The 13,770-nt window shown below is 56.9% G+C and overlaps 1 long non-coding RNA gene across 1 annotated transcript; it reads left to right on the forward strand.

The window, feature by feature from the left end:
- Positions 1-252: 252 nt before the first annotated feature.
- Positions 253-7,921, forward strand: LOC138847113 (uncharacterized). The gene is made up of 2 exons (XR_011384722.1): positions 253-487; positions 7,548-7,921. It is a non-coding gene; the product is annotated as an uncharacterized lncRNA (long non-coding RNA).
- Positions 7,922-13,770: the final 5,849 nt, after the last annotated feature.

The raw sequence follows: 13,770 nt of genomic DNA on the forward strand, positions 1-13,770 counted from the left end.
ATAAAGGGTGCGATTCACAGACTCCCTCACCGCCCCCCGCGGCCCTGAGACGGAAGTTGTGACCTATGGCGCCCAGCCAGGGGCAGCCCGGGTCAGGGGACTCCCCGAAAGGAGCTCCTAGCAGAGGGTGACACAAGAGTTTACCTTCGCAAGGTTCCTGCGTGGAAAGCAGAACCGAAGGGATGAGAACTGAGCAGCGAGACCGCGCGCGAGGAGACAGAACCGCGTCTGCGCAGAAGGACGAAGGCTTGGCGGGCCTGGGACGGGAGCTCCGGGTCGGGCCAGGGGCTGCTGGGCAGAGCGGGGCCCTGCCCACTGCTGCACCTCCAGCCCCTGCTGCCTCTGCGCTCGGGTCCTGCAGGTTCCTGGCCGGGCTCTGGAAGGCTCCTTCCCAGGGCCAGCTACGTTTTTATGGGACTTAGTGCAAAATGAAAACGCGGGGCTCCTGGTTAAAAACGGTTATGGAGGGTTCGACGCTGTGGCACAGGTAACTCGGCCTGTGGCGCCGGCATCCCACATGGGCGCCAGTTTGTGTCCCAGCCGCTCCACATTTCCAATCCAGCTCCCTGCTCATGTGCCTGGGAAAGCAGCAGAAGATGGCTCAAGTGTTTGGGCCCCTGTACCCACGTGAGAGACCTGGAAGAAGCTCCTGGCTCCTGACTTTGGCCTGGCCCAGCTCCGGCTGTTGCAGCCATCTGGGGAGTGAACCAGCAGATGGAAGTCCTCTCTTTTGTCTCTCCCTCTCTCTGTAACTCTGCCTCTCAGATAAACAAATATTTTTTTAAAGGTTAAGGAGTCCCCAACAGTGACATCAGAGTGTTAGACTGAGAGCTGGGGACTTTGCTCAGTGTTTCCAAATTTAGAAAGAAAAGCAGTGGACAGCTGCTGGAAGTTGAATTTCAGGTACACAACAAACTGCCTTGTTAGTTTGAGTGTCTTGGGCAATATGACCTTTTGGCTGCTTATCTGAAGTTCAGCCTTTGGGGCACATCCTGTCTGCTCTGTGGCGACCCTAAGGTGCGCTTGTCTCGTCCATTAGTGGGGACCCCTGGGGCTGGCTCAGGCTCGAGGTCTTTGGGAAAATGGGTCTCAAACGACAGCCTGCGTCAGAATGTCCCAGAAGGCTTGTAAAAACTTGCTGGATGCAGTCCTAGAGCCCGAGAATGTTCATCTCCAGCAAGCTCCAAGGTGCCGCTATGCCCTTGGCCATCTGAGATTCACTGTGGAAGGGTTCATAGTCCCCATGAGCCTGTGAGATGCAGAAAAGCATCGTGACCCAGAATGGCCAGCAGAGGGCAGAAGCAGCAGTACTTGGACCTCAGGACTGGTCCACTGTCTTGGTTAGCTCTGCGCCTGACCGTGTCCCGTGTCCCGGCCCTGCGAATGACAAAGACATGAGTCAGACTCAGTTCCTGGTCTGCAATGGCTCAGGCTACGGAGAGGGAGACAGAGGTGTTGCTGGGGATTGCAGCTGGTGCCGGGACGAGGGAAGTCCTGGGCCGTGGAAGCTGGAGGAGGCCGTGGGTAGTTTGGGTGGGCTTCCTGGAAGAACTGGCCACCTGAACCACTGGTAGGTGTCATCCCCATGGCAGAGAAGAGGAGAAAGGGCATTCTGAGTGTGGGAATACACAATTACAAGGGCACACAGGCTGGAAAATGCCAGGTGTGCACAAGGAGCGGTGGAGGGCTGGAGGAGGGCATGGGCCAGTCTCGGGGGGACAGCCTGGCAGGGTGCCGACACCAGGCTGTGCGCCTGGCTGGGTCTCAGACCCCAGGAGGATTTTAGCCCATGGCGTGTTAGAATGCCCCCCTGGCCGCAGTGTGGAGGAGGAGAGTCCAGAGGCCGGGAGGCTGCTGGGCAGACAGGACCATGGTCAAGAACAAGGTGACTGAGTGAAGCAAGAGAGATGGCAGTGACTTCTTCATCCGATCAGTTACTCATCACATGCGTCTATGGACGGCTTTCCTGAGCCAGGCCCGGTGCTGGATGATCAGAAGACACAGCCCCCGGCTTCCTCAAGACTACCATCCAACACCCACCAACAGCACAAGGAGCTAGCCAGCTACAGCGGTGGGCCCTGAGGGATGGGGAAAAGAGAAGCCCACAGAGCTAACGGCAGGGTCTACACAGAGCTGGAGGTAGAGGGAGGAGGTGGGAGGCGTCTCCCGGGAGAGCCTCTGACCTGGGCATCCTGACCTGGCGTACACAGACGGCTCATTCAGCAGCCCCTGGCGCCCTCCCCACCACAGCTCAGGGCTAACAATATGGCCATTGAAGGCTCCTGCCAGGGCCCGAGGCCCAGCTTTCCTGCCACCCCCTCCCTTGACCACACACCCCTGGCTGCAGGGGGAAGAAAGGGCAGGATCATGCCCGGGGCCCCTGGCAGGGCCCTCTCCCCCTCCAGTCAGCCTCAGCCCAGGGCCTGGGGGCGCCCAAGCGGGCGCCTCCTTCAACTTCCAGGGCTCTCGCTGTGAGCGTGTGAAAGGCCTGCTGCTGGAAGCAGGGGGAAGGAGATTGTCTTCAAGGCCAAGGGCCTGCCCTATAGGGGTTGGCCTGGGACCTCAGGGTCTCTGGGGCACAGCACAGCCATCTGCAGAGGTGGAATTGGTCACACTGATGAAGTTGATTAAAAATGAAGTGAACTAGACCATGACTCTCTCTCTCTCTCTCTCTCTTTTTTTTTTTACAGGCAGAGTGGACAGTGAGAGAGAGAGAGACAGAGAGAAAGGTCTTCCTTTGCCGTTGGTTCACCCTCCAATGGCCATCGTGGCCGACGCGCTGCAGCCGGTGCACTGCGCTGATCCGATGGCAGGAGCCAGGTGCTTCTCCTGGTCTCCCATGGGGTGCAGGGCCCAAGCACTTGGGCCATCCTCCACTGCACTCCCTGGCCACCCTCCACTGCACTCCCTGGCCACAGCAGAGAGCTGGCCTGGAAGAGGGGCAACCGGGACAGAATCCGGCGCCCCGACCGGGACTAGAACCCGGTGTGCCGGCGCCGCAAGGCAGAGGATTAGCCTAGTGAGCCACGGCGCTGGCCAATGACTCTCTCTTAAAACTTATTTATTTATTTTCATCTTACTTGGAAAGTGGAGAGGCTTCGGTGGAGGGGAGAAAGAGAGCGAGAGTGACAGCAAGAGAGAGAGAGGAAGATAGGGAGGTCTTCCATCTGCTGGTTCACTCCCCAAATGCTTGCAACAGCCAGGGCTGGGCCAAGAAGCAGCCAGGAGCCTAGCACTCAATCCACGTCTCCAACGCTGATGACAGGGACCCAAGGACTTCAGCCATGACCCGCTGCCTTCCCAGGGTGTGTATTAGCAGGAAGCAGATCAGGAGCAGAGCCGGCACTCGAATCAGGTTCTCTGATACGGGATGCAGACTTCCTGAGAGGGAGGCTTAACTGCTGTGCTAAGCGCCCGTCCCGGGAGCAGCACTCTCTCGTAGGCTGGCCTTGCTGTGCCCGGAACTCGCCTCGTTCGCTGTAGATTTCAGGATTTTGCGCTCGTATCTCCCTCTGCCAGGGATGCTTTCCTGCCACCGCAAGGTCATCCTAGAGGTGGCGTTTCTGCTACGGGCGACCAATCAATGTCTCCCAAAGGATGTCCTGGTCCTGTCGCTGGGGCTTGTGAATGTGTCACTTGAGATGGGGACTTTGCTGGTGGCCCCATGTAGTCAGGGGGGACCTCACAAGAGTGATGCAGGTGCCAGCATCAGGGCATGAGACGTGCTGACGGATGCAGCTCAGAGAGGGGGACGGGAAGCTGCCGCAGGTGGCCATGAGTTGAGGGGCGCAGGCGGCTCCTGGCAGCTGGCGAGGACCAGGAGACAGGTTCACCCCAGAACCTCCAGGTTCTGCCGGCCACGTGGGCCTCCTGACCTCCAGACCCACTGGAAAATAAATGGGTGCTCTGTGAAGCCACCAAGTGTGTGGCCTGTGTCACCACAGCCCCCAGGAAACAAAGGTGCTTCCTCCTAGCCAGGTCTCAGGGCACCCCCACCTCCTCCAGCTGGCCTCACCCCTGCGTGGCCCTCATGGTTATCTGCACCGTGATCTTGCTGCTGCTTTCATTGCTCGGCCGTCCTGGCCAGCAGGTGAGCCTCTAGGCCAGCCCAGGGGGGGCCTGGTTTTGTTCACTCTGGTATCCCAGCGCCCAGACTGGCCTGGGGCATTGTGGGGGTCTCACGGCGTGGCTGCTGCATGGAGGACGTCATCGGATTCACAGTCCCGTGCACACTGAGAGCGAGGACAGGGAGGCACTCTGGCTGGCTAGGGAGGCAGAAAGGGCCTCTGGGCCGCTAGGATGGAGAGAGGGGCAGAGGTGGGGCGGGGGTGGTGAGCAGGTGCACCTGGCACCGCCCAGTTGACAGGACACCTCAGACCCAAACCCAGTGTCCCTTCCTTCGGCCTCCCAGAACAAGCCGGCAGGCGGGCTGCAGGGAGAAGCCCTTGCTCTCACTGCACACACAGCCCCCGAGGCCCTGGGCACTGACTGGAAGGGAGTGCACACCCAGCCGCCCTTCTGGCACGGGTCAGAGGGCCCGGGCACTGCCTGGTGTCCCTGCCTTGCCAAGCCCTCCCCTGCCACTTCTCTCTGCCGCTCAGGCCCTCCCTCGGGACACCTTCCTCTCCTTGCCTTCCCTCGGGGCTGGGACTAGGGAGGCATTCACTGCAGGGGCACCCAGAACCTCAGTAATCAAGTAAAATAGTATTTTTACCTAGTATTTAAGAAAATCAGAGTTAATGCAAAAAAACACATGATGTATAACATGCAAAATTTTTTTAAAAAATATTTATTCAGGGCCAGCGCTGTGGTATAGTGGATAAAGCCACCACCTGCAGTGCTGGCATCCCATATGGATGCCAGTTCAAGTCCTGGCTGCTCCACTTCTGATCCAGCTCTCTGCTGTGGCCTGGGAAAGCAGTAGAAGATGGCCCAAGTGCTTGGGGCCCTGTGCCTGTGTGGGAAACCCGGAAGAAGCTTCTGGCTCCTGGCTTCGCTTCAGTTCAGCTCCAGCCATTGCAGCCAATTGGGGAGTGAACCAGCGGATGGAAGACCTCTCTCTCTCTCTCCCCTCTCTCTCTCTCTCTCTCTCTCTCTGCCTCTCCTTCTCTTTCTGTGTAACTCTGACTTTCACATGAATAAATAAATCTCTTAAAAAAAGATGTATTCATTTCTTTGAAAGTCAGAGTGACAGAGAGAGAGCAGCTAGTTCCCTCTCCAGAAGACTCCAGTGGCTGGGGCTGGGCCAAGCCAGAGCCAGGAGCCAGGAGTTTTACCTTGGTCTCTCATGTGAGTGGCAGGGGCCCAAGCACTTGGCCATCTTCTGCTGCTTTTCCCAGGCCATTAGCCAGGAGCTGGATCAAGTTATTTAACAGACAGAGAGAACCATTCATTGGTTCATTCCCCCCAAATGGCCGAAACAACCAGGGCTGGGCCAGGCTAAAGACAAGAGCCAAGAGCTCCATTCACATCTCTCCATGGGTAGCGGGGGCCCAGGTCATCACCAGCTGCCTTCCCTGGCACATTAGCAGGGAGATGCATCAGAAGCAGAGAGGCTGGGACTTGAACCAGAACTCCGATGTGGCATGCCACAGATGTTGTAAGCAGTGGGTTAACCCATGCCACCACAGTGCTGGCCCATAAATATTTTTAAATTTCTAAAAGATTTTATTTATTTATTTATTTGAGAGGTAGAGTTATAGACAGTGAGAGGGAGAGAGGTCTTCCATCCACTGGTTCAATCCCCAAATGGCTGCAACAGCCAGAGCTACGCTGATCTGAAGGCAGGAGCCTGGAGCTTCTTCTGGTCCTGCCATGTAGGTTCAGGGGCTCAAGTGCTTGGACCATCCTCTACTGCTTTCCCAGGCCATAGCAGAGAGCTGGATTGGAAGAAGAGCAGCTAGGACTAGAACCGGTGCCCATATGGGATGCCAGCGCCGCAAGCAGAGATTAACTTACCTTGCCACAGCGCCAGCCCCCCATAAATATTTTTAAATATTTATTTATTTATTTGAAAGTCAGAGTTACATAGAGAGAGAAGGAGAGGCAGAGAGAGAGAGAGAGGTCTTCCATCCACTGACTCCCCAGTTGGCTTCAATGATGGCTGGAGCTGTGCTGATCTGAAGCCAGGAGCCAGGAGCCTCCTCCAGGTCTCCCATGCAGGTGCAGGGGCTCAAGGACTTGGGCCATCCTCTACTGCTTTCCCAGTCCATAGCAGAGAGCTGGATCAGAAGTGGAACAGCCCATATAGGATGCCAGTGCTGCAGGCGGCGGCCTTACCTGCTATGCCACAGCACTGCCCCATCATAAATTTTTTTAAAATTATGACTTTTTTCAAGATGGCAACGGTGACGCAGGCTATGCTCTGGTTAATCCCATCAGACACCCCTCACACACCGTGTCCTGCATTACCCCTGCCACTGCTTGTCTGGCTCCCTCTCCTGTATGGCCCTAGTGGCTGGGCAGGTTAACAAAGTAACCAGATTGTAGGCAGTGACTCCCAGAGCCCTGGCAGCACGAGTGCCAGCGTGAGCGCCGATGCCCTCTCTGGAGCAGCCCCCTCAGCAGCAGTGGACAGAACCCTGGAACCCAGGCAGCCCTGGATCAAGCCAGCTCCATCGCTCCCAGGCTCTTTGGGGCTGTTTGCTCCTCTGCTCATGGGGGATTAAAACGCCCCGCTTATGGCTTATGGCAGGGTGGAGACTTTGTGGAGAGGGTAAGCTCGGGACACAGTGGGCATCAGGAACACCATCCCTTCTCCTCTGCTTGCTGTGAGGGAGGGGGTCAGCCTGGTCAGCTGGATGACCCCCTTCCTGCTGTTGTCCCTGCCGAGTTCTCCATCACGACTTCCCATCTCAGCCAAAGTAATGGGGAAACTGAGGCTCGGCGGGGTCCGCGCTTCACCCAGAGGCACGTGCAGTGAGAGGCTGACACAGCCAGGAACCCAGGAGTGACTCCGCCAGAAGCCAGGCTTGGGGGCGGGGGGGCTGGCCCTCCCCTCCCCTGTCTCCTAGCTGGTCCTGAGCACGCTGAGCCTGCCAGGCACAGCTGGACACACAGCCCTGGCCCCACAGCACAGACACGCAGACACACACAGCTGAGGGCGCCCGGCGCTTCCATGAAAGGCGTGCTTCCCTCCTGAGTCACCGCAGATCTGGAGCAGAAGGCCTCCAGGCGGGGCTGGGCTGCAGTCCCGGCGCTCCAGGCTGCCCCCTCCCTGCTGGAACCGCTGGGCAGCGGCCAGCACAGCTGCATCCCCTCAGCGCGGCCACGATAGGCCCACGTTGCATCAGCCCGGCCTGTCCCTGCACGGCTGGGCCCCGACAGCCAATGGCGCCCGGCCGAGTGTACAGACCCCAGCGCCGGCCCACCCCTTCGCGGCCAGCATCACACACACACTCCCAGCCAGGGGAGGGGAGGGAGTGGCCCTGCTCTGAGGCATCCAGCAAGGCCTCCCTGTCTGCCCCGCCCCCACAAGCAGCCAGCCGCCTCCACCTGGTGTGGCTGGGGGCCTCCCCGCTGTCTGACATGGGGCTGCTTCTCCACAGCCTCTAATCTCCCCACCGTCTGTTCTCGCGCTGATCGGCGTCTTCCACCCGGGACGTCCATGGGTCTCCTGTTCTGCGGATCCCGAACCATCACCTCCAGCCGGGCTACATCCGCTGCGTGCTAGGCCCGCAGACGCTACAGCCTCCTGGACGTCCCTGGCCACAGACAAGGGAGTCCAGCATCTTCCCCGGAAGTTCCGTGCTGGGCCCGAGGGTCCACCTCAGGAAAGGGGTCGCGTGCCAGGTGTTCACCCAGGCCGGAGAGGCCTCCCCAGCCCTCCAGTCCCCTGCCAGCCCCATAGTCCCTGCTTGGGGCCAGGCACCACCAGCCTCTTGCTCTGGGCGATCCTGACATTCTCCTCTCTGGCCTCCCTCCTCTCTTCAGAACACCCATGTGACCTGTCCCTTCCCTGCTAAGCTGCCTTCGGGAGGAATCCCAAGCAACCTGGCCCCCAGGCTCCTGGGCAGTCTGCCCCTCACGCTGTCACCCTGTGGCCACTCTGTCCTGCCCTGCCCTGGCTGTGTCCCATGATATACAGCTAGAACTGGCTCTGTTTGGCCTGGGCTCTAAAGCCAGCAGGCCAGGGCTGGTGGGGAAGGCCTCGCCTGGCCAGAGGGACCCCCAGCGCCAGCCTCCCACCTTCCCCAGGGCTGCAGTGAGGGGGGCCCAGGCCCCAGTGCCTCAGCCATGGCCTCCTGCTGGAGGCTTCTTTTCTACTCACCCATTGGATGGTTTTTACCAATTATAACATAATAATATATAGCACACATATATTATTAAATATATGCTATGCCACTGAAAAAATTCAGAGAAGCAGAGAAAATAGAGATGATAGGATTTCCAGTTCCAAAGATAAACAATGTTATCAAACCATGGAAGAATATTTCCTTCTAACCTTTCTCTATGAATATTACACAAGTCTCTATATGTTCTATCATTTATAATACTATAGCCTCATTAAAATAAAACACAGAAAAGCAAACTCCAAGCTTCAAGCAGCACAATGTTTGTAAAACTTGGTGGCGGGGGGAGGAGAGCGGGTGTGGGGGAAAGAACCAGCATATTCCTAAAATTGTATCTATGAAAAAATGCATTCATTAAATAAAAAATTAAAAAAAAAAAAAAACTTAGTGGGATTCATCCCAAAGCCAGCAGTGACTTTTTGGTAAAATGTGAACCTACTGGGGCTGGCACTGTGGTGCAGTAGGTTAAAGCACTGGCCTGCAGTGCCGGCATTCCATATGGGCACTGGTTTGAGTCCTGGCTGCTCCACTTCCGATCCAGCTCCCTGCTAATGCACTTGGGAAAGCAGCAGAGGATAGTCTAGGTTCCTGGGCCCCTGCACCCACATGGAAGACCCGGAAGAAGCTCCCGGCTCCTGGCTTTGGATTGGCTCAGCTCCTATCATTGCAGCCATTAAGGGAGTGAACCAGCAGATGGAAGATCTCTCCATCTCTACCTCTCTCTGCAAGTCTTTCAAATAAAAAAAAAAAATAAAAAAAAATGTGAACATACTTGCAGATATCTGTAGCTCTGTGAATAGAAATCTGATAAACTTGCCATTTTATATATTTTTTCTTTTCTTTTTTAAAATATATGTTTACAGAGATTTATTTATTTTATTTGAAAGGCAGAATTACAAAGACAGTGGGGCAGAGAGGAAGGGGAGAAAGAGAGAGAGAAAGAGAGGGAGAGAGGGGGATAGAGAAAGAGAGAGAAAAAGGGAGACAGCTAGAGGCGGACAGAGAGAGAGAGAATTTTCCATCATATGGTTCCCTCCCCAGATGGTCACATTTGGGGCCAGGTTTGGGCCAGGCTGAAGCCAGGAGCCAGGAATACCACTGGGGTCTCACACATGCATGGCAGGGGCCCAAGTACATGGGACATCTTCCACTGCTTTCCCAGGCCATAGCAGGGTGCTGAATTGGTGTCCACATGGGATGCTGGCACTGCAGGTAACACCCACCACGCCACAGCACCAGCACCTAAAAAATAATTTTCTTAAGCCAAACTCTCCCAAATTGATGTTTTTCCTCAAAGACGTGTAAATCATTTTTAATTTTAGAACTGTGTGGATGGGGCAGGCATTGAGGCACAGTGGGTTAAGCCACCACTGAAGATGCTGGCTGTTAGGAAAATGGCACATTTTTATCTATGGCATGATCTACACCCTGATTTACATCCTAGGCCCTAGCCCCTGCCACCATTGCTGGAAGCCAGGTGGCCACATGGCCCAGCCACTGGTATCAAGCTCCACCCCCATCCTAATGGGATTTGCTGCTCCTGCTTCCCTGCCTGCCCTCCGGCAAAGTTTAAAAGGGCCTGTTCCTGCACACTTGGCTCTCTTGGCTCCTCTTGTCTGCTCTTCTCTCCTCCTCTCATCTCTCTGCTCTCTGCTCTCCCTTCTCTTCTCACTAGCTCCTCTCTGTCTCTCTCTCTTATACTCTCCTCTCTCTTTTCCCTCTTCGCCCCTTCCCTCCAGCCTGCTGGTCTTCCCCAATAAACCCTTTCCCTTACTCCGGTGTTTGGTGTGCTTTGTGATGGCTAACGCTGGCATCCCCTCTCAGTGCTATCCCAGTCCTGGCTGCTCTGCTTCCAATGCAGCTTCCTGCTGGTGCGCCTGGAAGGCTGTGAAAGACGGCCTGAGTGCTTGGGTCCCTGTGCTCCGGTGGGAGACCTAGAGGGAGATCTGGGCTCCTGACTTTGACCTGGCCCAGTCCCAGCTGTTGTGGGCATTTGGGGAGTGAACCAGTGAAGGGAGATCTCTCTCTATCACTTTCTCTTTCCAAAAAATCTTACAACAACAAGTGATGTCTGGATAGGCAAGGGCATTCCTGCAATCCAAACACTCGCAAGGGATGACAAACCAGTCTCCTGCGTCCCCTCTCTTCCTCCCAGTAACGTCAGTTTCTTACTCAACTTCTGGGGCCCTGTGCAAGGCACAGGCTGAGCAGTGACAGTCAAGGCTCACCTCTTCTCTCTGCGAGCCACTGCAGATCAAATCAGCACCAGGAGGTCAAGCACTTCCTCACTTCCTGTTTTTCCTTCGGACAGGTTGTTTGCAATTTTTGCTGTTACCGAACAAGGTTGCAGTTCAACAACCTTTTTTAAAGCTTGCCCTGCAAAAGGTGTGCAGCTTCCCCTCCTGCCAGGATCTGCATGAATCTGTCTTCCTGCTGAAAATGAAATCCCTCACAGTCTCCCAGAGGCTGCTCATATATAGCCCCATGTTACAGATAAGGAGACCGGGACACAGAAGTACGGTGACTTCCCCAGGTCACTCAGTGAGAGCTGGCAGGGACAGAGCCCCATCCAGACCTCCTGACTCCCAGGCTGGGGTCGCCTCCTTGGCCAGGCCGCTGTCCTCTGCTTGTGCCTCCCCTGGGAAAGTCTTCACTCCAGCCACAGCCCTTTGTGTTGTGGACATGCGCAAGGCCAGGTGTGAGTGGCACCCACAAGACAGCACTCAGAGGGCAGAGCAGGAATGCCAGAGGTGGCTTCCTCGGGCGAGACAGGGTTTGAGCAGCTGACGAAGAGCTGAGCAGCAGTGTGGAGTGGAGATCCTGACGTCTCGTCACAGAGCACGCCTGTTCCCGCTTCCATTTGTGCGTCTGACCAGCGGTGAAACCACCCTTCCTTCTTCATTCGTATGGTAAGACCTGCTGGAGCTGGGGCAGGCTCCCCGGCCTCCTGAACCCTAAGGTGGAGCTTTCTGTATGAGGGAGGATGGGGCGCCTAAAGCAGATTAGAATGGGGGGAAGAGGGGCGGGAGCTCAGGAGCCCCTTTTCTGAGGGTCAGAGATGCTAAGGCAGGAAGGACAGCCCCACGGGTGAGAACAGCTCAGGGGGACCGTGTGGACACGAAGGAGGGGAGAGGCCCAGTCTTGCAGGCAGCTGGAGCCATTTTCATGGGGGGCCAGAGGAGACCTGGAGAAGCTGCGAGGAGCCGGGCAGTGCCTGCAGGTGTCCTTAGTAAGCTCAAACACACAGGTGTTCTGCTACGTGGGGTGCACTGGGTATCAGAGCATCACAGAGCCAGCGTCCACGGCTAGCCTGAACGGCCTGTCCTGAGTGCATGCGTGCATCGCAGGCACACGTGGACACGCGCGCATGTGTGTGCGTGTGTGCATGCAGCATGTGGGTGGACAGGCGTGTGATGAAGGCACTACAGTCCCCGGGTGGTTTCCCTCGGGCACAGGGGGATGCAGAGGGGCGGGTGGGGGCGGGCCTGCCGAGGGAGGAGGGCAGGAGGAGCCATGGTCCCGCCCACTCCGCACAGGCCGGCCTCCCACCCTCCAACGTGGCAGCGCGCTGGACGGCCCTGTTGGGACTGAGGCCCGGGGCTCCTGGGGCAGAGTCAGAGATGACAGCAATCGCATTTTCCTGACTCATCGCTCGGGCTGAGAGCCCGTGCGTGGCTTCTGGGCAGCATCTCCAAGAAGAGCTGCCTGCAGCAGTCCAGCTCGGGGGCCTGTTTTACCCCACATGGAAAGGAGACCGGGATTCAACTTTCTATCCCACGAATGTCCTCTGATTAGAAGTGAGACGCGGGAGTGCGCCCAGCCCCAGCCCACATGCCCAGAATCGCCTTCCTGTCTCCCCCAGGCCCTCCCTCAGATGTGGCACAAACACTCCGGGTTCAAATCCCTGTTCTGACCCCCATTGCTGTGTGCCCTGAACTGCAGCCTTCTCCCTGCTCCTGTTTCTTTACCTTTAAACTGGAAACATTCTAACTTAGCTGGCTAGCGAGTGTGAGCTGGTTTTGATTCTGGGATTGTGCAAGCTGAGAGCTGCTGTGCCTGGCGGAGGGGGGCCTGCCTGCCTCCCTGGGGAGGGGGGTCGCCTAGGGATGGATTCCAGCCTGGCTCCAACTCTGATTTGCTGTGTGACCATGGGCCAACCCTGCCCTTGTCTGGGCCTCGGTTTTCCTTTGCAGTTGGACTTGATGCTCTGCTTCCTGCTGCCCACACTGCAGGGTAGCTAGAAGGTTCCCAGCTGGGTGCCCCAGGGCTCCTGCAGGGAGAGAGGCTCTGGAGGAACCGGGACACAGGTCTGGGAGCTCCTCTGCACCTCAGCCGTTTCCCCCTGCCTCTTTCAAACCCAGTGCTTTTTCCACAAAGTGCAGCCTGGAATGTGGGGGAAGGGCCACCGCCTGGGCTGGGCTCAGAGCTAAGAATAATGTGGCAAAGGCTCTTGACATTTTTTTCGCTGATCCTGGGAATTTAAAGGAGCCGTTGCCTTTCTCTCCTTAGGCAGGCCGTGCTTGGAGCGCAGTAGACTGAGGCAGCCACTCCCCACGCAGAGCCTCAGTGTGCCGGACTGTGTCCTGGGGAGCTGTACAGGCACAGCAGGAGGAGGAGCAAGCCCTGCCCTTCCAAAGGCTGCGGGGGCCTCCACTGACAATGCAGGGAGGAGGCCACGTTGGGACGACAAGCAAACTTCAGGCTTCAGTCTATCAGCTGCTTAAGGGTTTGGTGGGGCTGGCAGGGGGTCTGCAGATTCAGCCCCACCCACACCTTGGCCTCAGCTTCTCTGCAGACACTGCTCTGACCTGCTGGGATCCCGGGTTTCTCTGACATCACAAGCCCCTCTGCAAAATAGGACAGTCACAGCCTGCTCATCTCCCCCTCAAGCCTAGGTGGGGCTAAGGGAGGAGGTTTGGCGTGTTGGTATCCGAACCTGCTGGAAGCCAAGGTGAAGTTCTCCCTGGCAGCTTTGACAGGCCCTACTAACCCACAGACCAAGCCACAACAAACTCCTAGGGTGTGAGGAGCTGGGTCTGGCCTGGAACCAGGCAGTGTCTTTGGATCGCAAGGACTTAGTCTCAAAAGCAATACAGCATTGAGGCAGAGAAAGCACATAGCACCCCAAAGAGATGGACACGACCCCCAAGGCCAGCAGGTTTCCTGTCTTTAAAAAGGGAACTGGGCTGCCTCCGGAGGAGGACTCCTCTATCTTGGTGGTGCCTGGTGCTTGCTGTTTCGGTTTCACAGACAGGACTTCTGTTGGAGACACCTGCCCAGCGGCCTGGAGGCTTGTGCTAGGATCCTTTGATCCTTCCACGCTGGGGCTGTAACAGGCTAAAACTCCTCAGCCAGAGCCAAAGACACCAGGGTGGCACGCATAAGATGACCATGCTCCACCAAGATCACCCCAGGGCTCAAGTGGTCTCGGGTTCTTGGGCCCTGACCCAGGGTCCCAATCTGAAGACCCTGAGCAGCA

This window comes from Oryctolagus cuniculus, chromosome 1, assembly GCF_964237555.1.
Source record: "Oryctolagus cuniculus chromosome 1, mOryCun1.1, whole genome shotgun sequence".
NCBI lineage: Eukaryota > Metazoa > Chordata > Mammalia > Lagomorpha > Leporidae > Oryctolagus > Oryctolagus cuniculus.